General features: G+C 35.1%; 1 protein-coding gene across 1 annotated transcript in view; it reads left to right on the top strand.

Moving 5' to 3' along the window:
* The first annotated feature begins 4,399 nt into the window (after positions 1-4,399).
* Positions 4,400-27,936, top strand: part of ovo (transcriptional regulator ovo) — a 115,231-nt gene continuing 91,694 nt past the window's right edge. The window contains exon 1 of the mRNA XM_074141428.1: positions 4,400-4,596. The gene's annotated coding sequence lies outside the window, so the exon portion shown is untranslated. The remainder of the gene's footprint in view (positions 4,597-27,936) is intronic.

Raw genomic sequence — 27,936 nt, 5'->3', positions numbered from 1 at the left:
TTCCGTTTTTTATTTAATTGGTCTATTCAGTAAAGTTTAATTTAACAAATATTTCCATCTTAGTTCAAAGGGTTTTTTGGTGTTAGAAATATTCCCTGGATGGCTGTTGGCTATTATTTCCTTCCGTTATAACAGATTTTTAGAGGTTTTTACCGGAAATACCCAGTATTTAGGCGCGTATTATACATTTATATTTTAGCGGACGACTTTCTTTTTTTTTTTTTTTTTTTAAAATGTAAACTATGAAAGTTTTTTGTAAACTAGGAATTTTTACTGAAAAAAAAATCACCAGTTATCACAAAAAAATGTATTCAATAAAGAGGGCACTTCCGCTCAGCTTTATACTTTTAAATATTTAAATATGGCATTTCTGTGGGTTCATTTTAAGTGGCGGATTAAAATGAACCCACAGAAATGCCACAGCATGCCACATTTACTCTCCGGCGGGGCTCCTGTCCACCTGTCCTCTTCAATAGCAATCCTCTCCCTTGTACAGATCTGGTGCGCTACCTTGGGCTCTACATAGACAAACGACTCACGTGGAACCCACACACACTAGACTTAAAAGGCAAGCAATGACGAAACGTGCGAAACTGCTTTACAGACTACTTGGACGACGCTCTAAATTGCCCATAGAACTCAAACGTTTAATATACAACACTATCCTCAAACCTATGTGGACTTACGGGACTAGAGCTGTCTGGGGTTCAGCCAAACCTACAAACATACGGACGGTACAGGACATTTCAGTCAAAACTACTGCCGACAGATAGCTGACGCTCCTTACTACGGTGACTAACCTCACTCTTCCTCAACGACCTCAACATTCCCTTCATAGACCAACTCGCCAAGACTAAATACCAAAAATTCCATACTACTCTCTCGACTAGCTCTAATCCTCTTGTACTGTCTCTCGCTTCCTCTGACATCCCTAATACTCCTCGCCGACTGAATCGCCAGTGCCCCCGTGACTTCCTTATAGTCTGAAGGCCTAAACGTCATTATTCTCCTATCTCTCCTCTCTCCTCCTCATATTCTTCTCCACACATTCTCCTCCCTCATATAGAGAGTGCTGTCGCTGGGTAGTTCCTCTCCTCCTGCTCTTCCCGCACCAGTTCATCATTCTCTCCATATTTACTGATTGTTTACAACTGTATGCAGAGTGTATATTACAAAATAAATTAAAAAAAAAAAAAAAAAATTAAACATTACTAATGTTATAATAGAAATACACACAGACTTAGTTTGCCCTCTTCTTTCACCTCTATTGTGCCTTTATCCCTGGACTTAGCCTCGTCTTTGTCTAGAGGGTAATAGGCTTTTCTTTTGCCTTTTTTTACGATTTTCTTGAATGAATTTTATTTAGTGAACAATTTATAATAGGCTTTCTTAATTTTACAAAGATTTTTTTTCTTTTGTAATTACTACTCTTACATTGTTAATGAATTAACGTCTCCATTTCCATTTGACCTTCTTAACTTTGCACTGCTAACAAAATAAAATAGAAGATTAAATCGTTTCCTTTTGAACTGAGTGATAATAGTAATACGACATTAGTACATTTAGCTTTTTAAAAGGTGAAGCGCGCGGAGGTGACTTAACTTAAAAGTTCCATTTGCCAATCTTAACTTCTCAATTAGTGCAGCCGGTCAAACCGGAAATTGTTGCTTTTATTTCCGGTTTCACAGTTTAAAAAAAAAGAGGGTCTTCCTCTTTTCGATGATTTTTTTTTTTATTTCCTTTTAAAGTGTTCTTTTGATGTTTTTAGTGTGGGAATTAAACATAGTTTATGGGATAATTTATGTAGTGATTTATGAAGTGATGGCTAGTTTTGTTTTGTTTTAAACTAATACGTAAAAAACGGAAATTGGTTAATCATTCTTGGGAGGTATATATACGAAATTAAAATATAATTGGAAATACATACTTTAAAAGTCCTTAGTTAACCCCCCTCCAATCAAAATAAAAGATTTCCGTTCATTCTGATGAAGGGTTTTTTTATCTTCTTCCTGTTTCTAATTTAATCAACAGGTTTATGTGGAGAAATTTGAGTTCCACAAATAAAGCTTCTATCTTTTAACGGGAAGTAGTAGATTAGCCAACTTCTTTAGGGATTTTGGCATTTCTGAGGGAAATCCTAATATTCTAAAATACTCCGTCCACGACACTAAATTGGTAGTTGGACTTAAAGCCTGCCTGAAAAAAATGGACAATTACTTTACTTTACTTACATCCTAAAATACGCTAGATTGATTGTCTCTAGAAGCGTTTAAGGCACTAAATATTAAGTTTAAAGAACATGCTAAGTTAAATCGTGGAAGCCGTTTCGTGAAAAACACCAACAAAGTGTGGGAAAATGCCCTCTTTAAAGTGCTATTTCCAGCAAAATAATGATATTAATTGCAAAGTTGCAGTAAAAATCCCTCAAAAATGAATCAAAAAACAAAGTACATCGTTTAAACTTCGAAATTAATTACAAATTTGCGGTAAAATCCCTCAAAAATGAATCCAAAAAACAAAGTACAGCGTTTAAACTTCGATATTAATTACAAATTTGCGGTAAAATCCCTCAAAAATGAATCCAAAAAACAAAGTACAGCGGTTTAAACTTCCTGTAAATTACATCTGCTCGCAGATTTTCTGTAAACCATAATTTCAAAAAAAAGCAGGGGCCCCCCCTAAATTGAGTTATATCCGCTGTAAACTCGTAATGGAAATAGTAGGACTTGATCGTTATAAAATACTTCCCTTTAGAAATAAGAGAAAATACCAAACAGAAAGGTATCTCTCTTCCGGTCAAATCGATTCCCTTCAAAAATTGTAATTTTAGTGACATATTTAAATGATCCCAAATACAAGAAAGTGGTAACACGGTACAACGTGCACTGGAATGGCACTTGAGAAAAATAAACCACCAACCCTACCCTTCGACTGCATTGATCAATAATGGTTTCCTCTTTGGAAACGTTACAATAAAATGAATTGCAAAAAAATACACCTCCTTATCACAACCAATGAATGATGTAAGCTCCATTAAGTGCCGAAGTAATTCCCCAAAGCCAGTGAGAGAGAAAAAGAGAGAGAGAATAAAGTAAAGGTGATAAATTATAGCAGAAACAATGACAGTAATAACAATAAATGGTCATAAAATTAGATAAAAGCTAAGGCACACCCTTTCACTTTGAAGGGCACAATAATAGTTCTTTTAAAATTTATGTTTTTTTTTTAAGACTACGTTGTTTTTGTCTCTTGTGATAAAATATATATTGTTATTATTATTTATGATATAACCAACTGGGTAGCAGGTTATTCTATTTGGGTACGCTGAAGCTGGTGTGAGCTATATTTATTTTGGATAACCAATCAAAAAGAACTTGAAGAATCAGAAAACACTGAAAAAATAGAACAGTTTAACTACATTTTTTACATAATGAATTTTCTTTGCTTTAAGTATGATCTACGCCTTCAACTACAACCACTTTTTAACAGAGTATTGTGACTTTAGCATTAGAGAAGTATTCGAGGCTGAACAACCTCAACATATATATGTATATATAACTAAGGAGTTGCCGGAAGATCTCTTATATTTTAAAATTAGAATTAGGTATCATTTTTAAAGATTCTGTAGAGTTGAATTCCGCGTTAAGGGAAATGAGGTTACAATCCTCTTGTAAAGATGGAACAAAACACAGTATTTGAGAAAAAGAATTTGTATTAATAAATTACTTTAAAAATGTATCCAAATGGATAGAAGAAGCTGTAGAGATTGGAGGGGATATGTTGTAAAAATTTCACGTAAAGGAGATATCTAGATGGAGCAAAGAAAAATGCAGAATTTAAGAAGAAATTTGGTGACGTTAGACTGACATATCTGTTTAATCTTCATTACGAATAATATCCGGTGCTTTAAATGCCTATTAATTTTACACAATAAGAGAACATGAGATTAAAAATCTATTAACAGACGTCAAAGAATCACAGTTATGACTGCAGGACCACAATGCAATATTATTAAATCTATGTTTAAATACGTATGTGGAAGAATTATATACGAGTACAACCCCAAATCACGTCTATATTTAAAATAAATAAATACATAAAATAATAAATAAATAATAACTGAAATATTAGATAGAATTTAAAAAAAGTCGTGTGAGTATGATTAAAAGTAAATCGGGACACTCCCGAAAAGCTAGCCAGGTTAGGAACACAACAACAGGTAATGTATGGGCTGCTTAACCTATACACAGATGGTATTTTATATATTTGTTATATGTCAAGTGATGATAATTTAATTAGGTTGGCCACACTGTTTTTTTCATAAAATTAAGGTGGCCCTGCACCATCAGAGGTTGTGGCCAGTTGCCGGTTCCATCTTTATTTTATTTTTTGGTGTTTTTGTTCATAGTTTCTTTTTCTTCTATTGTAAAAAAACAACTTTTATCTTTTTTAAAACAATCAATTGCTTTTTAAGTTATTCATAGTGTGTAACATTAAAATTTTAATTGCAGGTGTCGGTGATTAAGTCGTTGTGATTTAGTGTTAACGTTCGGGTTAGAAGTAGTGTGAACTGAAGCTACTACAACTTAAATGCAGGTAAGAATGTAATAATTATACATTTAATTGTATATGTATTACTTAAACTTAAAATTCTTGATGAAGTAGCATATTTCTTGAATGAAAAATTTTGTATGTTCAAAATGGCCATTGTTTCAACGACTAGTTGCTGGTTCCATTTCATTTTTCATAGATTTCAAGTGTGCTTATAAAGGTTATTAATTTATTCATTAATATGGTCTAATCTCTTTGTAATCATTAATTAAATCCAATATTAGTAGGACATTCTTTAAAATAAAAAGAATCAAAAATAATTTAAATTTCAATTCTGAGGTGGCAATGTTTCTCTCAATCACCGCTAGGAGCGCATGTTGTCTTAAAGATGTTTCCATTCTTGGTTCTATTTATGGTTATATGTTGCTACAGGTTATGAAACTTATTTTCTGCACTCAATGCAAATATATGTTATATAGTAAGATATAAAACTTGGTTATTAAGTTATGTTTTATAGTTCTATCTAATTATAGTTCAATTCGACTTATTTATTTCTTTAGAAATTAAAAAAGGGATCTGGATTAGTTCATAGTGGTTTGTGCCTCGGAATCTTCTTACAGCTCAATATCCACAATGTTTTCTGTGGTGAGAGAGCTTTGTCCATACGCCGGCAGTACAATAATAATAATAATAAAAACTACAGCCGCCAATTACGTGTCGTGACTTAAAATTTTACAAAAATATCATAAAAGCCAAGAGAATTTTAAGTTAACCCTAACCTTTTTTGTAGTTAGTAGATAGAAATTAACTATTATTACAATTTGAGCAATTTTAAGAGTTCGAGTACTGAATCGATACTTGGTAAGTCGAATTTTGATTTTTTTTTTTACTTTCTCTGACTTTTTTTCTTCAAGTTCATGAGTTCTTTTATCAAGTATCAATTTGTTATTGCTGTATTGACCAGTACTGTCACGGAAAACGTTATATATTTCAACTTATAGTTGTTCTTGAGATAATCTATCATACATTTCTTTAAATTTTATTTTATTTTTTTGGTCGATAGAAGTGCTGGGGTGTAATTGCCATTTTTTTAAGCGAAGCTAAGTATTAGGGAAGATGAAGTTAAATCAAATCTCGTATCTATCTTTTCAGTATATTGTACGATTCTAACTACAATATTTGAGTATGGAATGGAAAAATAGCAGTCCTCCGGAAGTGTGTCCAGTACAGAATGGCTTTTTTCAAAAGTCTATCTCATTGGTTTAAAACATTGATTATGGTAAGGGGTTTCTGCCAGCCCCATCATTTGATGACTCCCAGATGTTTCCGCTTCTTAATTAATAAAATCTTGCAAGACTTTTTAGTTACCAAATACATTTTTTATTGGTTTCAACTTGTGCATTTGTTCCAAATACTGGATTGCAGAAATATATTGGAATATTTAAGGAAACAGGATAATTGGCAATTTCTGACATAATTTTTTGCCAAGCTTTCGGCCTGGGAACTAACTAGTCGTCTTCAGTACTGTGTAGCATAACTTTAATTTGCAATAATCTTTCTTCCTTCAAAAGTATTAATATACTCTTCTCCAACGTTCCATAGATTTACTTAGGGATGTCTCCCCTAAATTAAGGCAAGCGCGTTCCTATAGGAACTTCATGGAAGAGAAATAAATCGGCTAAATATATAATAAATTAGGATAACCACTTTGGTAAGCTGGGTTCAAACTGGTAGTTTAGTTATCCTATTCGTTCACAGATGGCAGTAAATATCACTTTCAAGTTTACAACCCCAACAAGGGGATGTGTATCGCTTACATCGGGAGTCAACTTACCCAAAGGGGCAAGTATTACCAAAGTTCTCCATGTATCTGTGCCTCAGAAAAACGCCCTAATAATGTATTTTGTCCAGACCACCTTTCCAGAGGTGTTTTTTTTAATATAATCTTTCTGGAACAACGTTTTTTGTGAATAATTAGAGACGTATCGGATCTATTCGAAAACAATCGGCAGCCATTCTTCCTGTTGCTTTCGGAAAAAAAAAAACAGGAAATACAAGATATTATTGATCTATATCCAGTTATTATTAATATTATTTTGAACCTAAGCCAACTACGAGTATAATAGATGCTGTAGAGATGATTGCAAAATTGCAAAAAAAAAAAAAAAAAGACAATAATTATGCACTTTGCAGTTATATCACACTCTTCAGACAGTTGTATGTAGATTTCCCACGGACAATTTCCCCACCACACCCCCTCTCCCTAATACATCTAACCTTGGAGTTTTTACTTTTTTTCTCTCTATCTCTTTCTAGAGCAAATAATTACAGGACTCAGGAATATAATGGTCGAGATTTGTTTAAATTTATTAAGTGAGTGTTGTTATACTTCAAAGCGGTAAAGATGATTATATAAGTGCATTAAATTTTATTTATGTAGGAAATTAATGCACCCAAAAAAAAAAAATGCACTTGTATGCAATCACTAATATTTATTAAAACATGATGAACGTATTATCATGCTCATTGTGCATGTCTTTTAATGAATTTCACCATAGCATGATGTTTTACTCGTATTATAACGATAATAATTATCGTATTACTATTTTTAATTAAAGCTTCTATTTTCTTTAATTAATAAATAAATCGTGATTTTTTTTGGTACCAATAAATGTCATTTTCCCTAATTCTCCCCACCAAAATGTTGCAGCAAAACTTGCAAAAAAAAAAAAAAGAAAAAAAATTAAAACGGAAGTTCCAGTTTGACATAAATGGTTTTTTGGTTTGGGATTCAAAATTATACCGGAAGTTCTAGTTTGACATAAATGGTTTTTTGGTTTGGGATTCAAAATTATACCGGAAATTCTAGTTTGACATAAATGGTTTTTTGGTTTGGGATTCAATCAAGTTACCATAAACAGTTTTCGGCAATTCACCGGAAGTGCCATTTTAGAATTGATTTTTTCTGCGCATTTTTTTTTTTTTTTCTCAAAAACCTAGTTCCTGATTCCACCTAACCGCTTGTAATGGGCGTAACCTCATCAGAAAATTCTTTAGAGAATTGTCATTTGCAGGAAATACCTAATAACGATCTAGCTTCCTTCATTGCGTGCTTTTTGTACACATAAATCTATGTACATAAAAAAAACCGACGTCAGTATAAATTCATATGTATAAAGAAAATAAAACTTATGTCAGAAAAGAAAAATGTAGCACAGCATAACTCGACATATAATTTTTTTTTTTTCATTCTAGAGTATTAAATTTTGACCTTGGCATTGAAAAATAATATAATCTTAGCGAGTAATCTGGTATATCGAAGCTATCACTCCCATATTCACCTTGAAGTCTCCCAGTTTGTCTGTCCGTAGTGTACACGTACAAACTATAGCTATGTCGTCAATATTAACATCATTTATGTAATAAAAAGAAAAAAGATATATCTCTGTGTATCTTATGAGTCATCATTTTTTATAATATTAATAATATAAATTAATGTTCTTTATTGTTTTTTTAATATAGTCTACAGTTTACGATAAATTGTTTTATCCTGTCTCACGGTTAATGCTGTTTTTCACTTTTATGTTTGGACTGATTACGAAATAGTAATTTTTACTAGTGGGGGTGATCTATATTCCAGGAAATTCGCAGGTGTCATAAGGCGGAGGAAGGGGATGTTGAAGAGATAGGGAGAACAGTCGGATCTGTGAGATAAACACGCCGTAGTTAACCTGTCCCGCTACGCCATTCCCGATTTAAAAAATATTGATTCCCAAAATTGGGGAACTAGGGCGCATTATATGAGGATAACGACCCAAGGAGTTGTCTGAATTGGGATAACAACTCCCTAGTTCCTAAACAGCCCTTTCTCCCTCAGAAAAAAAAAAGACTTTACACCCTCCTCCAAGTAGTTGATAACCTTTTTTTCTAGGTACGTTCATGCCCTCCTAGGTTTTCCTTAATCAAAAAAAAAAAAGGGCTGGTTCTAGAATAGCGTTTCCCAACCTTTTTTTGGCTCGCGTATCACTTGGTAGTACATCATGCTAAATTGTACCACTTCGTAGAAATGATTATATTTCGTGAAATTTGTTATTACGAGTATGTTATTTTATTATTATTGCATTCTTTATTTGTATAGAGATACAATGTATCTGCTACAAAGGAGTTCACGTTCATGTCCACTTTATAAACTTTGTAAAGTGTAAGATCTTAGTTTTAAAACTTTTTTTTAAATAATTAAAAATTGTGTACATATTTTTCTCTTCAAAATTATTAATTAATTTACAAAGTTCTTCTTTAGGATTATTATATTTGTGCCCAAATCTTCTAAATTAATTTCTTTTAAGCATTCAACCTACCTCTGTAAGTACCAATTAAATTTAATGTTGCTTGGATAGAGCTTACTCATTACAATCCAGTCTCTTTAAGCAGATCTTTACATAGTTATCATTTAAGTTCTGTCACATGATAATTCTATTTAAATTTTCTTTATCTTTTATTGATAATGATGTAGCTTTTCCTAAATTTTCTTTATAGAAGGGGGGTTTGAAATCCAGTTATCATTTGTGTTTTTTCGGGTTTTGGGGGAAAATACTCGCATGAAAGACAATTTTAATCCTTGATAAATGTGCTATTATGTTTTCTCGTATATCTTGAGGAAGACTAACCTTATTGCTGTGTACATATTAACAACTTTACTGTATAATATTATTAATTAAAATAATGTTTATGTATTATAGGAAGAAACGTTTCTCTGGTTCTCTTTTTATGATTTAACTTTTAATGTCCGCCATTATAGATTATTTTTCGCGTACCACCAACCAGCAACTCGCGTACCACAGGTTGGGAAACGCTGTTCTAGAAACATTCACCCTTGCATCATCCATGGTGTCCGTGCACGTTTATGAGAGTGTCATTTCCCTCAGAAAGCTATTTTCGGTGTAAAACTTTGGTTCTATCCACTTATACATTCTATTAACGAATTGGCTACAATGCAGAGTACGAAGAAGTAACAGCGAATCACCTGAGGAGGTCCTTTTGGGATAACTAATACTTTCCAAATCACTTATGCTTGGAATTTCTCAAGTGAAAACTGATTTTATGAGAGTTCCAGAGGAGTTAATTTTGGGGGGCTTCTCTCTAACGTACCATTTCTGGGTATTCTACGGTTTTACCACCTTTGTACAGAGAGCTAACAATTTCCTGTGAGCAGCAAAAATTTTTTTTCTTTCTTTTTGTACTTACAGCCATGAGAATTGTGTGTATGTATGTGTTAACAGACATAGAATTTTTTTGCCACCCCTCCCCCTCCACTTGTAAGAGCTGAAGACTATTGTTATGATGTTTTTATTGCGATGTTCTTCCCATGAAGGAAGGTGGAGGGAATGTCAGAGCAGAGCCGCGCGAGTCTGCCAAGAGGGGACACTGGGAATGTTCCCAAGTCCAGAACGTAATTCTCTTCTTCTTCCTCTTCTTCTTGTTCCTCCTTTTCCACTGCTAACGGCATTACTCTTACAGCGAGACCCACTACTAGCGTAGTAGTAGTAGTAGTAGTAGTGTCTGTGGCAGGAACTATACTGTGCAGTGTATTGGTAGTAAATAGCACTAACAGACTAACACAAATAGACACAGAGATACTGTGGTGTCTATATCGCGGAATGTGCCGTGGAAATCATACTCTCACGCTGTATGACAAACCGTTACATTCATTGGCAACTACAAGTGTACAATCCCTCTATATATATATATATATTATATATATACAACACTAAGAACAGTCTCCCTATGTACGTAAACATTTTTAAATAAACCAGATTTATTTATGACGACATCACAGTATAATTAATGGAAAATCTGGTGCAGAAACTAACAGACTTCCTCTTAAAGTAATTTAAGCAACGAAAAAAATAAAGTAGAATAAAGTATCACTTCCGCTCAGCCGATATACCTCAAATTTAAAGTTTAACATACATACTGAATTCCTGTTTAGTATTATATAGGTGATCAGGACGTACATTACACTTTACACGGCACTTTAGAACCAAATAAATCCACCACTTCCCCCCTCCCACCAGAAAAGCCTGAAAAAAGGAAGCATTTTCTCCTGGGAAACAAATTTTCATTCAAATAAAAAGTTATAGTACTAGATTTGGGCACCAAGGAAATACCAAGTTTGAAAAAAAACAAAAATTGTAGATTGTCATCCAGCACTGGGATCCCATTAGAGATTACCTAGCTCTCTTCCAGAGGATGCCCTATGACTTAGAGCTATCAGGTTGGATATTGGGGCATTTTGGGTAGTTTTTAAGAAGGAAAGAATCGGATGTAATCCTGGAGGCAAATCAGATCCCCCCTCTTGTTATAGTAGAGAACTCTAATCTTCAATACCAAGAACCCTAAGATTAAATGCCACGAGTTCGACATAGACTTGAAGCATGACCTACGCTTTTTTTCCACAGCCTACTAATGTCGACTTATCATACCAAGAAGATGGTATTTCGTAACACCCTCTTAAGACGAACATCTTGGGGGGGGGACTGCAGGCGGGCTTTACGTCCAACTACCAAATTAGGTGTCGTGAACGGAGGCGACTAGCAAACATATTTTACCATAAATTTCTCATATTAACCATTAAATAGAATACAAGACCTAGACCGGGAATCGAATCCACTAACCAACAATACATCTTAGCTTTGCGGGTATAGCCTATAACCGCCAAACATATTTTACTATAAATTTCTCATATTAACCATTAAATAAAATACAAGACCTAGACTGAGGAATCGAATCCACTAACCAACAATACATCTTAGCTTTGCAGGTCTCGCGTATGACCGCTCGGCTAACGTGGCGCCTTACTTGGGGATGCCACGTACACACTTCCCCTCAACCAAATGACCACAAAATGAGCCCTCAACACACAAGTCCCGGCCAACAAAGCAACAAAGCCAACAGGCACAGACAGTCACAACAACAACAACAACAACAACAACACAACAACAAATCATCGACAACAACAAATCATCAACAACAATCACATAATTACAATTAAATAAAACAAATAAAATCACCCACTCGCACACACCCAACACAAACTCGAAAAACACCCTCCAGCCAACCAACCAGTTCTACTTCATCCACCAACCACCGAGGTCATCCGCCTCTCAAAGGCCGCCTGCGCGAATTCGCGGAAAGCCACATACGCAGACGCGTTCTCCAGTAACAAGGGGAAAACGTCTCCAGCTACGAAGAACGGAAATCCCACCTTCCGCCACATAATACAGCGCAAATCATTATAAAGATCGCATTGCATAATAATGTGCTCCGCTGTCTCTGGGTATCCACAAGTGCAATATGGGTCCGTTGCTAAGCCTATTTTGAACATTTTGGCGCGCAACATACCGTGTCCTGTGACCAATCGTGCAACTGCATATGGCGGGGACTATTCTAATTCGTTGCCATCAAAGCGGAAGTTAAAAGTCCATCCCAACTAACAAAGCTAGCTGCAAAGCAAACGGAGCACCACTTAGCCGGGTAACCTTGCGGAATGCCCGTGCTGACTTAATCCCCCCCCCCCCCAGCTTTATGCTTTCTTCTAGGTACGTTCAGGGATACTTCCGCGCAGAGTTTTTTCTTTTTTTGCCCTATATTTCGTGAATTTCTCGGATCACGGCTTCTATGATTTTGTTTTAACTTGTTACAGTGTTTACAAAGTACCCGGAATTTCTGCCGGAAAATTCGATGAAGAGTACTCCTTGGCGAGAAAATCGTGAGTTTTCATTCCAGAATTTAATGAATAAAAAGAATTGTAGGCTCTTAAGACAGCTAGTGGATTCGATTCTGAGGAATTACACGGTAATAACTGCAAATAATTTTTTTTTAAAAAAACACACGTATACTTACGTACACATTACAAGAAGCAGTTGATAATTATATACAATTATATTTCAGCAAACAACCACAGCCATCCGAATAATACTCATTCTGGTGACTGACAAGTTCCACTTCCGACATGTTCTTTTCCTATACCGACTCATACCCAGGTGTTTGTTCGTTCGAGAAAGAAATCTATACATTATAATTTTGACAAATAAATGTATAGCCATGTATATCATTCTCAATGGTTTTTCTTTCTCCCTTAACTAGGTGGTTCGTCTTGAAACTTGTCAAAGAAGGTTCACCAACCTTTCACGCTTCTGACCGCTTCTTCGCTCCTGGTAGTGGGAGGAGGGGTGCTGCTCTCTGTCTTCCTTCGCTACAACTACTCAGTTACACTAAACCTCTAATTTAATATAACTCAGTCTGAGAATTTAAAAAAAAATAAAAACAATTTCAGTTCAGTTTCTTCTTGGAATTTCTTAATTGACATTCCAAAACTCCAGAAACTGACCTCAAAATAAAGATGGCGTCCTTGAGAAGTTTAGCTGCCTCTATATTTAGAAGCCTTAAATAAAGGTTTTGGTTAAAAATTGCAATACAAGAGGAAGTACAACTTCACTGGTGGATCGATTTTAATGTTTATTATTTAAAAATTTTCTTGAAAATCTCTAACGATTTTCCTGTAACATTTTTCGCCGGAAAATTTTATTAGAGGGTGGGGGAAGGATACTTCTAGGCCGGAGGAGGGATGAATAGATTTTCTCCGCAATTGTTTGTATAATTTTCCGGTCTTGTTTTTTTGTGTTCTGAAAGAAGGCTTATTTTGTACGCAAATTCTGTGTTTGAAGTAAATACCTGAACCGGAAGTACCTCTTTCTCTATGGATCGTTCACTATTTTTTTTTTTTTTTTTTGAGATTTGCTCTAGTTTTTCCGCAAAACTTCTTACTTCCGTCGTATATGTTCACATACACTAATAAGGTTTATTTTTACACAATTTTTCTTGGTAAATTTCTTTTTTCTGCAATCATGTAGGAATGTTCTCATTACTCAATTAAAATCAGCTGTGTAATGCCAAACTTTACCTCACTAGTGGGGAAAAATTCCCATTAGTGTCACTTTCCTCACTAGTGAGTGAAAAAACTTTATTGTGCTTCCTTGATATAAGAAGTTTTGTTATTAAATATTTTCTATAAAACTTTAATAAGCTTATTTAAATTTATTTTATCTAAATAATTAAAAAACGAATATTAAAAAGATAAAATAAAAATTAATTAGATATTTTTAATTATAACAGTTAAAAAGGTTATAGTGTTACCTTATAGAAATTTAAAATGGATTCTAGTGATTCCTGTTTAGTTTTTTTTTTTTTTTAGTTAATAACCCTAATGGTTGCAGAAAAAATATAATATTTAACTCGAGTGTATAGTTATTTATTTAACAAGTGTGGAAAGTAGTACTTTTCCTCGCACGAGCGAGCGAAGCGAGGCGAGTGCAAGTGCAAATTGCCGAGTGTGAGGAAAATACTTGACACTCGAGTTAAATATTATATTTTTTCTGCAACCATTTATTAACTAAAAAAATTAAAAATTTCATTTTTACAGTCTACAAAAAGTAATTTATTTATTAACATTTATTGTTATATTACAATTATTTACATTACTTACGTATTTACATTACTTATTACATTTTCTGCTGTTTCTTTTATTGATGGAGGAGTGTTTTCTAAACAGGCATCACTAGAATCCATTTTAAATTTCTATAAGGTAACACTATAACCTTTTTAACTGTTATAATTAAAAATATCTAATTATTTATTAAAGTATTATTTTTATTTCTATATTCCTTTCAATTTTTATTTTATTTTTTAATATTCGTTTTTTAATTATTTAGTTACGTTAAATAAGCTTATTTAAGTTTTACAGAAAATATTTATGTTAATAACAAAACTTCTTATATCAAGGAAGCACAATAAAGTTTTTCCACACACTAGTGCGGAAAGTGACACTAATGGGAATTTTTCCCCACTAGTGTGGGAAGTTGGGCATTACACAGCTGATTTTAATTGAGTAATGAGAACTTCCCTACATGGTTGCAGAAAAAAGTATTTTCCTCACACTCGGCAATTTGCACTTGCACTCGCCTCGCTTCGCTCGTTCGTGCGTGCAAACCTTGCCTCGCGTGAGGAAAAGTACTACTTTCCACACTTGTTAAATAAATTATTTAGAATAGTTTACAGGTGGGTGTAGGTTTCCTGTAAGGTTAGACTTCCGTTTTTTGTTTTCCTTTTTACTTCGAAACTATATCGTGTTGATAAGAATTAAATATGTAACTAACAGAGTAAATAACCATTTATGGTTTTGTTTTTACCTGAATGGAAATTTAAATTTATTTATAATAAAAACCACCTTAGGGCCCTACGAGATATTTAAGTGGACAATCTCCACGTGACTTTACATCAACTCACGTAAAAGTAAGCCATTCTAAAGTAGGTAAATCATATAGCCAATCGTGTAGTAATGATAAAGCTTTTTTAAGTAAACACTTGAGACTTTTAAGTAAACAAGAGTTAAGAATCTGTTATGAACTTCCTTTTCAACGGCGAATGTGTTTTGCCACGTAGTAAGGAGATACGAGAGTCGTTTGAAAAGTCCGTGCAAAAATAAAAACTACTTAATTTTATGGGGTAAACCTTTTTTATTTTTCAACATAGTCTCCTTTTAGGCTTATACACTTCGTCCAACGCTGCTCTAGTTTGTTGAGCCCTTCCGAATAATAGGATTTGCCCAAGTCTGCAAAATAGCCATTCGTTTCTGCAATCACCGCCTCGTTTGAATAAAATCTTTTTCCCGCCAGCCATTTCTTCATATTGGGGAACAAATAGTAGTCCGAGGGAGCCAAGTCTGGAGAATAGGGAAGATGTGAAACGAGTTGGAACCCTATTTCCATTAATATTGAGACCACAACTGCTGAGGTGTGAGCTGGTGCGTTGTCGTGATGGAAAAGGACTTTTTTGTGGGCCAATCGTGGGCGTTTTTCTTGCAGCTCGGTTTTCAAATGGTCCAATAACGATGAATAATATGCACCTGTAATAGTTTTACCCTTTTCCAGATAGTCGATGAGGATCATTCCTTGCAAATCCCAAAAGACAGTCGCCATAATCTTTCCGGCCGAAGGAACGGTCTTCGCCTTTTTTGGCGCAGATTCCCCCTTGGTAACCCATTGTTTAGATTGTTCTTTGGTCTCAGGAGTGTAGTGATGTATCCATGTTTCATCCACAGTGACGAAACGACGCTTAAAGTCCTGAGGATTCTTCTGGAACAGCTGCAAACCGTCCTTGCAACACTTCACACGATTTCGTTTTTGGTCAAGCGTGAGCAATCGCGGCACCCATCTTGCGGATAGCTTTGTCATGTCCAAATGTTGATGCAAAATATTATGTACCCGTTCATTCGAGATGCCCACAGCACTAGCAATCTCACGCACCTACACTCTTCTGTCATCCATCACCATATCATGGATTTTATCAATGATTTCTGGAGTAGTAATCTCAACAGGGCGTCCAGAACGTTCAGCGTCACTTGTGCCCATATGGCCACTCTGAAAATTTTGAAACCACTTATAAACTGTTCTAATGGAAGGTGCAGAGTCACCATAATGTTTATCAAGCTTCTCTTTAGTCTCCTGAGGCGTTTTGCCTTTCATAAAGTAGTGTTTAATCAACACACGAAATTCTTTTTCGTCCATTTTTTGAAAATCACTCGACTTCCTCGATTCAAACGAATGCCAAACACAAAGAAATAGACCGATCTGGCTGAAACTTGGTGTGTGTTCTTCCAAGAGATGCTACTAACTAAACATAACCTCGATACGCGCCAGTGGTGCTATCTCTCTGACTTTGCACGGACTTTTCAAACGACCCTCGTATACATGCACAATAAATACGTATTTAAAAGAGAGCTTTTATCAACAGCGATTACAAAAGCTTTAGTAACCACAATCCAGCAGCTGTTACAGCAAACATGTTAGCCAACCTAAGACAATCGGCGTTATATATCGTGGGTGGTGGGCCATGGATGCATGAATCTGAGAGAAGGGATGCATGAAGCCGGAAGTGTTCTGGATGAAACAAAGCCATTTAGAGGATTTTATTGTGAAGCTAATTTGATGTGGAATTTTAAGTAGCCGCATTGGTTTAAGCCTATCCATTATTATTATTTTTTCATTACTAACTTTAAATTAATGATTAAATCATTAACTTCACATTACAATGAGCATCATCGAGATTTGTTTTATATAAAGATATATGTACAGGCAGCCATATTGAAAATAATAATGAGGAAAAAATGACATCATAACTAAAATAGACAAAATCTTTTACTTTAATATACATTTTACGAGCCAATTAAATAATAATAATAATTATTATTAATTATTTTTTTACGAGCAAATTGGTAAATATAATAAAGACAATAATATTGTGCATGAAGATAGTACTGACAGACAAAAAAAAAATTTAAAAGAAGATATTGTACACTAAATATGGTCAAAATTAATTAAAGATAACACCTAAACTACCTTCGTAACTAAAATTATTAGTAATAAAATTTAATTATTTTCTTCACGTCACCATGTGTGTGTGAGAGAGAGAGAGAGGGAGTGATCGGGCTTGTTAGACAGAGAGGGGGTGATAAATGACGAAGTTGAAGTCGATATAATTAAATTGACTAATATTATCATCAGGTTATTAAATTGACCAAAAATAGTAAAATTAAAAAAATAATAATAATAATTGTATGAACCGACAACAAGACGTTTTCTGACAATTCTTGTGTATCTTACTTATACATTGCTTTCAAATTCCAAATTTAACTTCTGTTTGTGGCTGTTACTGGTAAATAAGGGCTGGTAACTATCCAGGTTGTCCCAGGGGAAGCCCCAGTTGAGCGACAGAATTGCGCATAACCACGCCCTCATATTCTATGCACATCTCCCTGCCACCATATCCCCCTCCCATATACCCCACAAAGATAATACCCTAAAATTAGAAGTTCTAGAGCGTTCTAGTTAGCCATTCACTTTCGATCTTATTGTGGACCAGTGAGGCTCTCTGGAGGGGAGAATCACTAGGGCGTTCAGGGAGTCTTAGGTGCCTTAGGGATTAAACACCCACCTGTTATCCTCCTCCTCCAGCGCTTGTGATATGAACGCTTTCTCGGTTAGTCAAAGGTATTCTCCTAAGCTGTCAGACTTAGGTTTATTCCAGTGCACTGGGCGATTGAGACGCCATGCTTCCTAGTGCCCTGTTACTACTTTATCAGTTTATTGTACTGGCATCTGTGCAACCTTTAGCCGGATTTGTTTTAAAGCCCCGGTATCTCTGATGAGATGAGAGGTGGGCGGGAAACAATGGGCAGTTTGGATTGCCTGCGTTCCTTCCCCTTTTTCTCTACAATCTACAAGCCGTCAGACTTTGGCGGGTTGCCACCAGAAACTTCGTTTTAGACCCAGGCGTCCAACTTGTTCGACACAGAATTCTTAAAATAGTTCCTGGAAAGATAAACGGTCTTAAAGGTTGGTAGTGCAAAGAAAAAAGGCTTCTGGCGCTCTCGATCTATGATGTTTGGTCGCTTTAATTGCAAAAAGAAAAGAAACAAGTAAAGATCAAAGAGATGAATCTCGGTATACAGAACAAAATTTTGCTAAAATTAAAGAAGATTTACTAAATGAATGAGGAATATACATACTTATATTTGAATGTATGCTGTATCCTATATTAATGTAGTTACCCAGAAACAAAAGACTTGTAGCCTCATCTAAGATAACGCTATATGATCTTCACAAAGCACGTCTTCGCAGACATGAAATAGTGGTTTAGGATTATGGCAGAATTCCTGTATAATGTGGCCTTGAGATTTTTTCCTTACCTTCCATTCTATTCCACTGTTCAACTCACCCAGGGTTGAAGTTCATCAAAAAAAACTTCGTAATCTTTCCCCGGGCATATTACTAATACATGCAGGCATCTCCACTTCTCGTGATAGTTCTAATAATAACTTTTCTTTTTTTATCATACTGGAGGAATCTTTTTTTTTTTCTTTATTGCTGTAATTGTACCAGAGTTCTCCCAGGCAGCTCTTGGATCGCTACTTCTTTGCTTGAGTGTGTAATCCAGGTGGAAATTATTGAACTGGCAATATGACGCCATTAATTGGAGTAGTATTTTAGAGGTAAAGCCAATGCGTATATCGCATGGTCGGTTTCGCAGCTTCATCCATCATCAGAAGGTTGATTGATCAGTCTGGTGTAGAGAATTCGTCTTCAACTATGATTCCATATCACAGTACTTATCCAGCACTGCGCATTAACCAATTCTCAGGAACCATATTCTTTTTAGTTGGGTGCAGTAAGCTACAATCCCTTGAACACTCGAGTTTCTAACTCATTAACATTCCTCAGTCTCTGAATATTACTGAATTGAATCATCCTAAGAACCATTGTCGAGAATGTGAACTATTCATTAAATAGAAAGGTACTTTCGGTTAGCCGATTTCCTACAAATTTTAGAATTTAGTTTCATATTTGAGTCCTATCATAATTATATTGCTATCAATACAATACTAAGTACAGACATGTCACTTTAGAGGGGTAGCCTTAAAGCACCGCCCCCTCGCAGAAGTGTCCATACCTTGAAAAGTGTTTCAAACAGTAGTTAAAGATCTACACATTTGCTGCTAGAACACCAAGTTTTATGAATATTTTATTACGTAAAGTAATGACTAAAAGTTCTGACTTTTTTTTAAAAAAAGTAATAAAACCATCAAATAGTGGTATAGTTATCTAGGACAATGTATCAAGTTCATAATTATTTAGTGTAATAAATAGTTTTTATTAGGCTTTTAAATAATTTGAGAAGATTTCACCAATGTGAGGAGGGATAAATGGCGCAGTTAATGTAGATATTTACAGAACTGACCTTGGCCTATTCAACAAAATAGTCACCATGGAAACAACTAATCGTGCTCATTAAAATATTTTTAAACATAATCACTGTTAGATAAATAAATAAAAAGCCGTAATAGCGGATTTAATTGCTGTTCATTTTTTTTTTTTTACTGTAGATAAAAAATACACTGTGAATACTTAAAAAGTAAATATTGAGAAAGGATGATTTTATGTATTAAAAACTTAAGGCGCCACGGTAGCCGAGCAGTTGTAGGCTAGACCCGCAAAGCTAAGATGTATTGTTGGTTAGTGGTTTCGATTCCCAGTCTAGGTTTTAATATGAGAAATTTATAGTAAAGTATGTTAGGCGGTTAGATGCTAGACCCGCAAAGCTTAGATGTATTGTTGGTTAGTGGATTCGATTCCCCTGGTCTAGGACTTGTATTTTATTTAATGGTTAATATGAGAAATTTATAGTAAAGTATGTTAGGCGGTCATAGGCTAGACCCGCAAAGCTAAGATGCATTGTTGGTTAGTGGTTTCAATTATTTTTGATTACGTGGATGGGGAAACTTTGTTCTTTGACTCCGGATAAATACGTTCGATATCGTCAAATTAAGATTAAAGATTCAACTGACCCTAAATTGCAGGGACTTCTCTCAAGCTTCGTTAACGTAAACGAACAGCTGGCTAGAACAAGAGCAGCAACTGTAAATGTGCAGTTGTACTTCCGTTTTAAAGATATTTTGATGGTTAACTTCCGTTGAGACTCTTGCGTAGAAACAAAACGAAATTTAGAGTTTCCAACTTCCTATAAACTTTTTGTGTGTGTAAAATTTGATTTTTTTTTTTTTTTAGGAGGAAACTGAGAAACGGATATAACTAAATGTTTGCTCAATATATTACAAATTTAAAGAATTGTGGTTACCGGAAGTGCTTTTCACGATGTTTTTTTATGTTTTTTAATATATTTATGATATTGTGAAGTCAACTATTTTTTTAACTGGTTTCAATAAAATTTTATTACGTAACCTTCGTGAGAAATTCGTGAATGTTACCGCCAGATTATTAATTATAAGATGAGGCCATTAAGATTAAATTGACCCGACGGTTCTCGACGTAAAAGAGCTTCAAGGTAATCGAACTAGTTCCTCCCATTTTCTCTATCTCTCTCTAAAATTAAAAAAAAAAGTTCAGATTTCTCTTTGGCTAGTTTATTACTTAATGAAGCGTTTTAGAAATGTATGAAGCCACTTCCACTTCAACCAAAGTATTATGGGTAATATTTTTTACTTACGATTTCTGTTGTGGAATATTTTGGATAGCCGTACTAAGGGCTTTTAAGTTACTTTCCCTTTACAAAATATGTTTTCTTATTTATTATTTTAATTTTTTTTCTTTAAACCATCATCTTGCTTTTTTTTAAAACCATAAAGTACAACTAAATAATTTTAGATACACGTGTAATAGTTTCTCTGGTGAGCTTTAATAATATCTCTGTGTGTTAACTCCGTCCTTTTTCACAATGGACTGTACTTGAACACAAATCTAGTGTGAATGCACAAACTTAAGGCGCAACAATAGCCCAGTGGTTATAGACTAAACCCGCAAAGCTTTGATGTATTGTTGGTTAGTGGGTTCGATTCCCCCTGGTCTAGGTCTTGTATTTTATTTATTGGTTAATATGAGAAAATTATAGTAAAGATGCTAGGCGGATGTAGGCTAGACCCGCAATGCTAAGATGTATTTTGGTTAGTGGATTCGATTCCCGGTCTAGGTTTTAATATGAGAAATTTGTAATAAAGTATGTTAGGCGGTTAGATGCTAGACCCGCAAAGCTTAGATGTATTGTTGGTTAGTGGATTCGATTCCTCAGTCTAGGCCTTGTATTCTATTTAATGGTTAATATGAGAAATTTATAGTAAAGTATGCTAGGCGGATATAGGCTAGACCCGCAATGCTAAGATGTATTGTTGGTTAGTGGATTCCCACAAATAGGCTTAGCAACGGACCCATATTGCACTTGTGGATACCCAGAGACAGCGGAGCACATTATTATGCAATGCGATCTTTATAATGATTTGCGCTGTATTATGTGGCGGAAGGTGGGATTTCCGTTCTTCGTAGCTGGAGACGTTTTCCCCTTGTTACTGGAGAACGCGTCTGCGTATGTGGCTTTCCGCGAATTCGCGCAGGCGGCCTTTGAGAGGCGGATGACCTCGGTGGTTGGTGGATGAAGTAGATCTGGTTGGTTGGCTGGAGGGTGTTTGTGTTGGGTGTGTGCGAGTGGGTGATTTTATTTGTTTTATTTAATTGTAATTATGTGATTGTTGTTGATGATTTGTTGTTGTCGATGATTTGTTGTTGTGTTGTTGTTGTTGTTGTTGTTGTTGTTGTTGTGACTGTCTGTGCCTGTTGGCTTTGTTGCTTTGTTGGCCGGGACTTGTGTGTTGAGGGCTCATTTTGTGGTCATTTGGTTGAGCGGAAGTGTGTACGTGGCATCCCCAAGTAAGGCGCCACGTTAGCCGAGCGGTCATAGGCGAGACCTGCAAAGCTAAGATGTATTGTTGGTTAGTGGATTCGATTCCTCAGTCTAGGTCTTGTATTTTATTTAATGGTTAATATGAGAAATTTATAGTAAAGTATGTTAGGCGGTTAGATGCTAGACCCGCAAAGCTTAGATGTATTGTTGGTTAGTGGATTCGATTCCCCCAGTCTAGGTCTTGGATTTTATTTAATGGTTAATATGAGAAATTTATAGTAAAGTATGTTAGGCGGTTAGATGCTAGACCCGCAAAGCTTAGATGTATTGTTGGTTAGTGGATTCGATTCCCGGTCTAGGTCTTGTATTTTATTTAATGGTTAATATGAGAACTTTATAGTAAAGTATGTTAGGCGGTTAGATGCTAGACCCGCAAAGCTTAGATGTATTGTTGGTTAGTGGATTCGATTCCCGGTCTAGGTCTTGTATTTTATTTAATGGTTAATATGAGAACTTTATAGTGAAGTATGTTTGCTAGACGCCTCCGTCCAAAAATATCGCTGGAAGTCGCCGGAAATTTTTTATTTCGGCCACAGTATAGTTTAGACAAAAAAAAAAAACGGTCAACCGGGAAATACCATTTCTCTGAACTGTATTGTGGAAAAGTCGTTAGTAAAACATCAAGATTCCTTCCTAATGAACTTCCGCTAAAACAGCCTAATGGGATATAATTAATTTGAAAAAGGAAAGGTGGAAAACTGCAGCAAACTCTCAAAAGGCGACTTTACACGTTTCAGCACTGAAACTAACTGCTGTAATCTGCAAAATCTATTAGATAATTGGTGTTGAAGTGTTTTAATTAAAGAAATGCATGAATACACTCTAGGTGGCGCGCGCGCGCGCGGGAGGGGTGGAAGTTGCTTTTTAACTCTGGACATTTCTTGGCGTTCTGAACGCTGTTCGTATTATTACGGTACGCTTTGTCTCTCACCAATGGAAACTGGTCTGTGGACACATCCTGCCGGTTGTACAAGGTGTTCCAAGACTTTGCTACTGTAATTGGCTGATTATTCTAGCATTATAATTCACTGCCAATAGTATTCACTATTATTCACCTATCGATTTTTTTTCCAATTTTATTATTATTTTTTGATTTTTTTTTAGTTTTAATAATACAATTTTATTTATTAGGTAATTGTACTATTGTCTTGATTAAAGAAGTGCCTAATGGACATTTCATTCATTCCTTAGTTGTCCATTTAATTTGTTAGCTATTTTAATTAGCTTTCGTGATTATCGTGATTAATCGATATCGTGATAATCGATTAATCGACGAACCAGCCGTTTTCAAACTATCGCCTAAAGCTGCTATTCCTTCTTCTTCTTCTTCTGGTTCTGTCCTCCTTTCGTCCATTTCAGCTGCTTGAGGGAAGCCTCCTCTTTGGCGTTTTTCCTGTGCCGGATTTCTTTCGCATGTTTCGAATTTCTGTTTTTATAAATGGCACCATCATACTCGTGTAACTTTGTAAGAAAATGTCAGAATGTTTTTGCATTTTTTATTTTATTTTTGGGTACAAAACAGGATGAACTGTCTTCGAAGAAAAATTAAAATATTTCCAAAAGAGTTTAATCGGTGTAGGGACACCGTTAATTAATATAATTAATTTGAAAGGTGGAAAACTGCAGCAAACTCTCAAAAGGCGACTTTACACGTTTCAGCACTGAAACTAACTGCTGTAATCTGCAAAATCTATTAGATAATTGGTGTTGAAGTGTTTTAATTAAAGAAATACATTCTAGGTGGCGCGCGCGGAGAAGAGGTGAAAGTTCCATCAGAGATTTACTATGTGGGAACTGGTGGTAACCTCATATAATGTGCTCTTACAACCGGGAATCGAATACACTAACCAACAATACATCTTAGCTTTGCGGGTCTAGCCTGTAACCGCCTAACATGCTTTACTATAAATTTCTCATATTAACCATTAAATAAAATCCAAGGTCTATACACCAGGGAATCGAACCCACTAAACCAGCAATACATCTTAGCTTTGCGGGTCTAGCCTATTACCGCCTAACATACTTTACTATAAATTTCTCATATTAACCATTAAATAAAATACAAGTCCTAGACCAGGGGAATCGAATCCACTAACCAACAATACATCTTAGCTTTGCGGGTCTAGTCTATAACCGCCTAACACATTTTAATGTCACCAGGGAATCGAATACACTAACTATTAGCTTTGCGGGTCTCGCCTCTAATCGCCTAACATACTTTACTATAAATTTCTAATATTAACCATTAAATAAACTCCAAGACCTAGACTGGAAATCGAATCCACTAACCAACAATACATCTTAGCTTTGCGGGTCTAGCCTCTAACCGCCTAACATACTTTACTATAAATTTCTAATATTAACCATTAAATAAACTCCAAGACCTAGACTGGAAATCGAACTCACTAAACCAGCAATACATCTTAGCTTTGCGGGTTTAGTCTATAACCGCCTAACACACTTTAATATCACCAGGGAATCGAATACACTATTAGCTTTGCGGGTCTAGCCTCTAACCGCCCAACATACTTTGCTATAAATAACTTATAATAACCATTTAATAGAATCCAACCATGTAAGAGCACATTATATGAGGTTAACTTATGTAAAATATGCCATTTTGAGCATGTTAGGCTTTTTTATTTCTTAAGTTTAAGATTAAGTTTAGAGCAATGGTGGGACTGCCCAGAGAGGAGAGGTCTTTTCTCCCAAGTGCTTTAGCCAAAAGTGACTTTTTGAACCAAACCCTAGTTCTAGCAGGAGAAACCTCCCTCTTTTTTTCTTTTTAAAGTACAGAGTTTCTTTTTTCCAATCACATTGCCGCTAAATTAAGAGCAGGCGTCCTAGACAAGTCCCAGTTGTAAACCCCCCTCCCAAAATCTTGAAAATTTGGATCTTCAGCGAATTCAGATCTTAAGATAAGCGAAAATTTTGAACAGAATAACGAATTAACTTTGGCAAAGTATTGAAAAATAAGATCCTTTGATTTCCCCCCCCCCCCTTGCGTATTGATTGCCGTCTTGATTGCAAAAACTAGTGCAATGATGAAATAACAACTTATCCCAGTATTTTATGAATCATCTTCGTGAAAGATAGATAGAGAGAGAAAATGAATACATTAATTTCCTTATAAAAAAAAAACTTGTAAAATGATTGTATATACATTAGCGTAGTGGTCGTGACGCTCCCCGACGGCAAGGACAGCCAACACTTCACATACACACATAACATTATCTAGTTAGCAGCAGCAGTTCCGGACATCGCTGCTGAGGTTGGTTTTTTTCTCCCTCCACCCCTCCTCCCATCACTCGCTTTCACAATTATCTTCAGTTCCCGGTTTATAGTTGAAGGACTTCGGTACGATCTGTTACAATGGCCACCATAATCGTGATTTACAAGACTTTACTCATTAAGGTGTCTGTCTATATGTAACTGTAATGTATACATAACATTATTATTCATGTCTAATAAAAACACAATGCTGTTATCACGTACAGCTTTTTAGCTGTTGGTAATTCACAAGTTTTGAACTTGTTTTTTCTTTTTTCAAATAGATGGCGCTGTTATGACACACAGTATTTCGTATAGATCAGGGATGGCGAACCTTTTTGAGACGTGGGTCAAATTTTGTTAGTACTAGCTCTTGGGTCACTAATGCCCATTCGGCACAAGAGTTAAGTTTAAAAATGTTTAAACTGAATATTTTCAAAAGTAAACCTCTTTAAAATTCAGTTGGCTTAACGGTTAAAACGGGACGAAACAAAGTGGCTATGGAAGTCTCTTTTTACAAAAACCTAACTGAACAAAACCTGAACAAAAGTGTGTTTTATCTGAAGAAAAATCTAAATATGGTTATTTGCTTTGGATTGTCGATTTTTTTTGTAACAAACAAAATATGAGTAAAATTATACATTTTATTTGATATTTTGTAAACACTTTTGCTTTATTTCAAATACTACAAAAAGCATTTGCGTTTTTAGAACTGTAATGATCAAACTAAAGGTTATAGATAGCATTTAAATTTGCTTTTGTGTCAATGCGTGATTGAAAAAAAGTACAGATAGAATATAAATTAACCACACAATTAGAAGATCTAAATCAACCCGCGTAAAGAAATAAATGGTTGCCTATCAATTGTGGGTCAGTGAAAAAGCTTGCGCGGGTCCAGTGTCTGACCCGCGGGTCATAGCTTCGCCATCACTGTCGTATAATATCATCTTTTAATAAAGGGTGCCTTAAAAAGGGAAGATAATTAGCTGAACGCAGAGATCACGGGTTCGAAAGCAGCTGCTTGGCCCTTAGATTTTCTTGTTGGGCAAGATTTACAGTTATTATTTGCAATGGTAGTTTTGAAGGAGGGGGCCTTACATATATTGGGTTAACTTCTCTCCCATTTGATGTACAGCGTCGAGACCCCCAAAAGGCACAGCTACATAAAATTCTGAATCGAATGATACCTCATTCGTGAAAATCGGTTCAGGCGTTTAGGCGCTACGTTGTTTACAAAAAAGGTAACAAGAAGAAGATTTTCTGAAAATGCCATTTTATTCCCCAATTTTCAGCAACGTATTTCTCGAAATCTATTAGATCTGGGTTGTAGCGAAAAAATTACAGTTATAAAGGAGGGTTTGCCCTATATTTTAAAGAAAATTTGGGAATTTTATTTTTTATAGAAAAAGAGGAAAAAATTGTCAAAGTTGGGTGTTTTTCAACGTTACGCTTTTTCGTGCTTTTTTTGACGATCAACCCTTATACAATTGTCCTACCGGAACAGTTTTAATGAAAACCTGCGCCTGAAATTTAAAAAATAAACAGTTTTCTTTTTTTGGAGGGGGTTTTGTTTTTGGGTATTTTCAGCCTTGGAGTTGCGCTACTTAGTAAGATCTTTAAACACAGATTCAGTCATCTTTTCAATTTCATAATAATACAGTCCTTTATTATTATTATTATTATTATTTATTTTATTATTTATTTTGCACACAAGGTTTGTCACGTAAATTGTAAATTTCATCATGTGCTAACAAATTGAAGACGGATTCAAGGACACGTTAATCATTCACAGCTTCACCAAAATGAAGGATCATTATTTTTTTGGAATGACTCAAAGCTGTTCAAATAATGTCTCTGATAGTTTTTATCTTTTTTTTTTTCTTATTTACTATCTCATGTTCTCATGTAATGATTAGAAGTAATTGTGTACATAGATGTGGGAACGTACTTGCGAGGCGATACTACTATCGATTAGTGTAGTTTTAAAGGTCTTCTGGAAGGGTTTTTTGAGTCGATTATTGGGCCTGTAAGGTGGCGCTGAATCTTAGAAGATCTACCTGGATGAACTCTTCACATATCAAACCTGGTTTTCTGACGTCTTTTCACTTTTCACCCCGAACTTCCGACTATACAAAGATTCTTTTCCGTCTCAGAGGTTGGACTAGTCCAGTCCATTTCAGCTTCCCAAGATTGATATAAAGTTACGTGAGAATTGCAGTTTTAATCTGTCACTTCCTGTCTCATCCGAAAATGTTTCCTTTTAACTTTCTATTCTACTTGTTGGTGGATTCGATTAAATTCTTGGACAATTCCATAAAAGGTGACTCCTATGAGTTATTATAGTTCCCTCTTAAATATCTTTTTCAATACAATGAACAACTCTACGTCTTTTTTTATATTAAAAAGGGTGGTCAAAGGTCTTGTTCAAATTCTGGATTCGTCGAAAAATTCTTAAAGAAATACCGGAAGTACCACATTACTTCCGATTTTTCACTTTTTTTTCTTTTTGAGGTTTTCTTTTCGAATTTCATATTTAGATCAAATGTTCAGTATTTGCATAATTTTTGCTGGTCAGCATTTGTTTTGGGTATTTTTTGGTGTGTTAAAGTGTTGCTCAGTTTTAGACAACAACTGGAGAATCGTACGAGAAAGACATAAGCGACTTCCGTCCCTCATTTTCCTTTATAGATGGCCCTTACCTGAAATCCAAGTTTAATGAAGGGAACAATTAAATTAACTTAATCTGGAGAA

This window comes from Rhodnius prolixus, unplaced genomic scaffold, assembly GCF_049639745.1.
Source record: "Rhodnius prolixus isolate KJV_2025 unplaced genomic scaffold, Rpr scaffold_6, whole genome shotgun sequence".
Classification (NCBI taxonomy): Eukaryota; Metazoa; Arthropoda; class Insecta; order Hemiptera; family Reduviidae; genus Rhodnius; species Rhodnius prolixus.
Note: the sequence above shows the minus strand (reverse complement) of the source record. Positions and strands in the feature narration are given on the sequence as shown.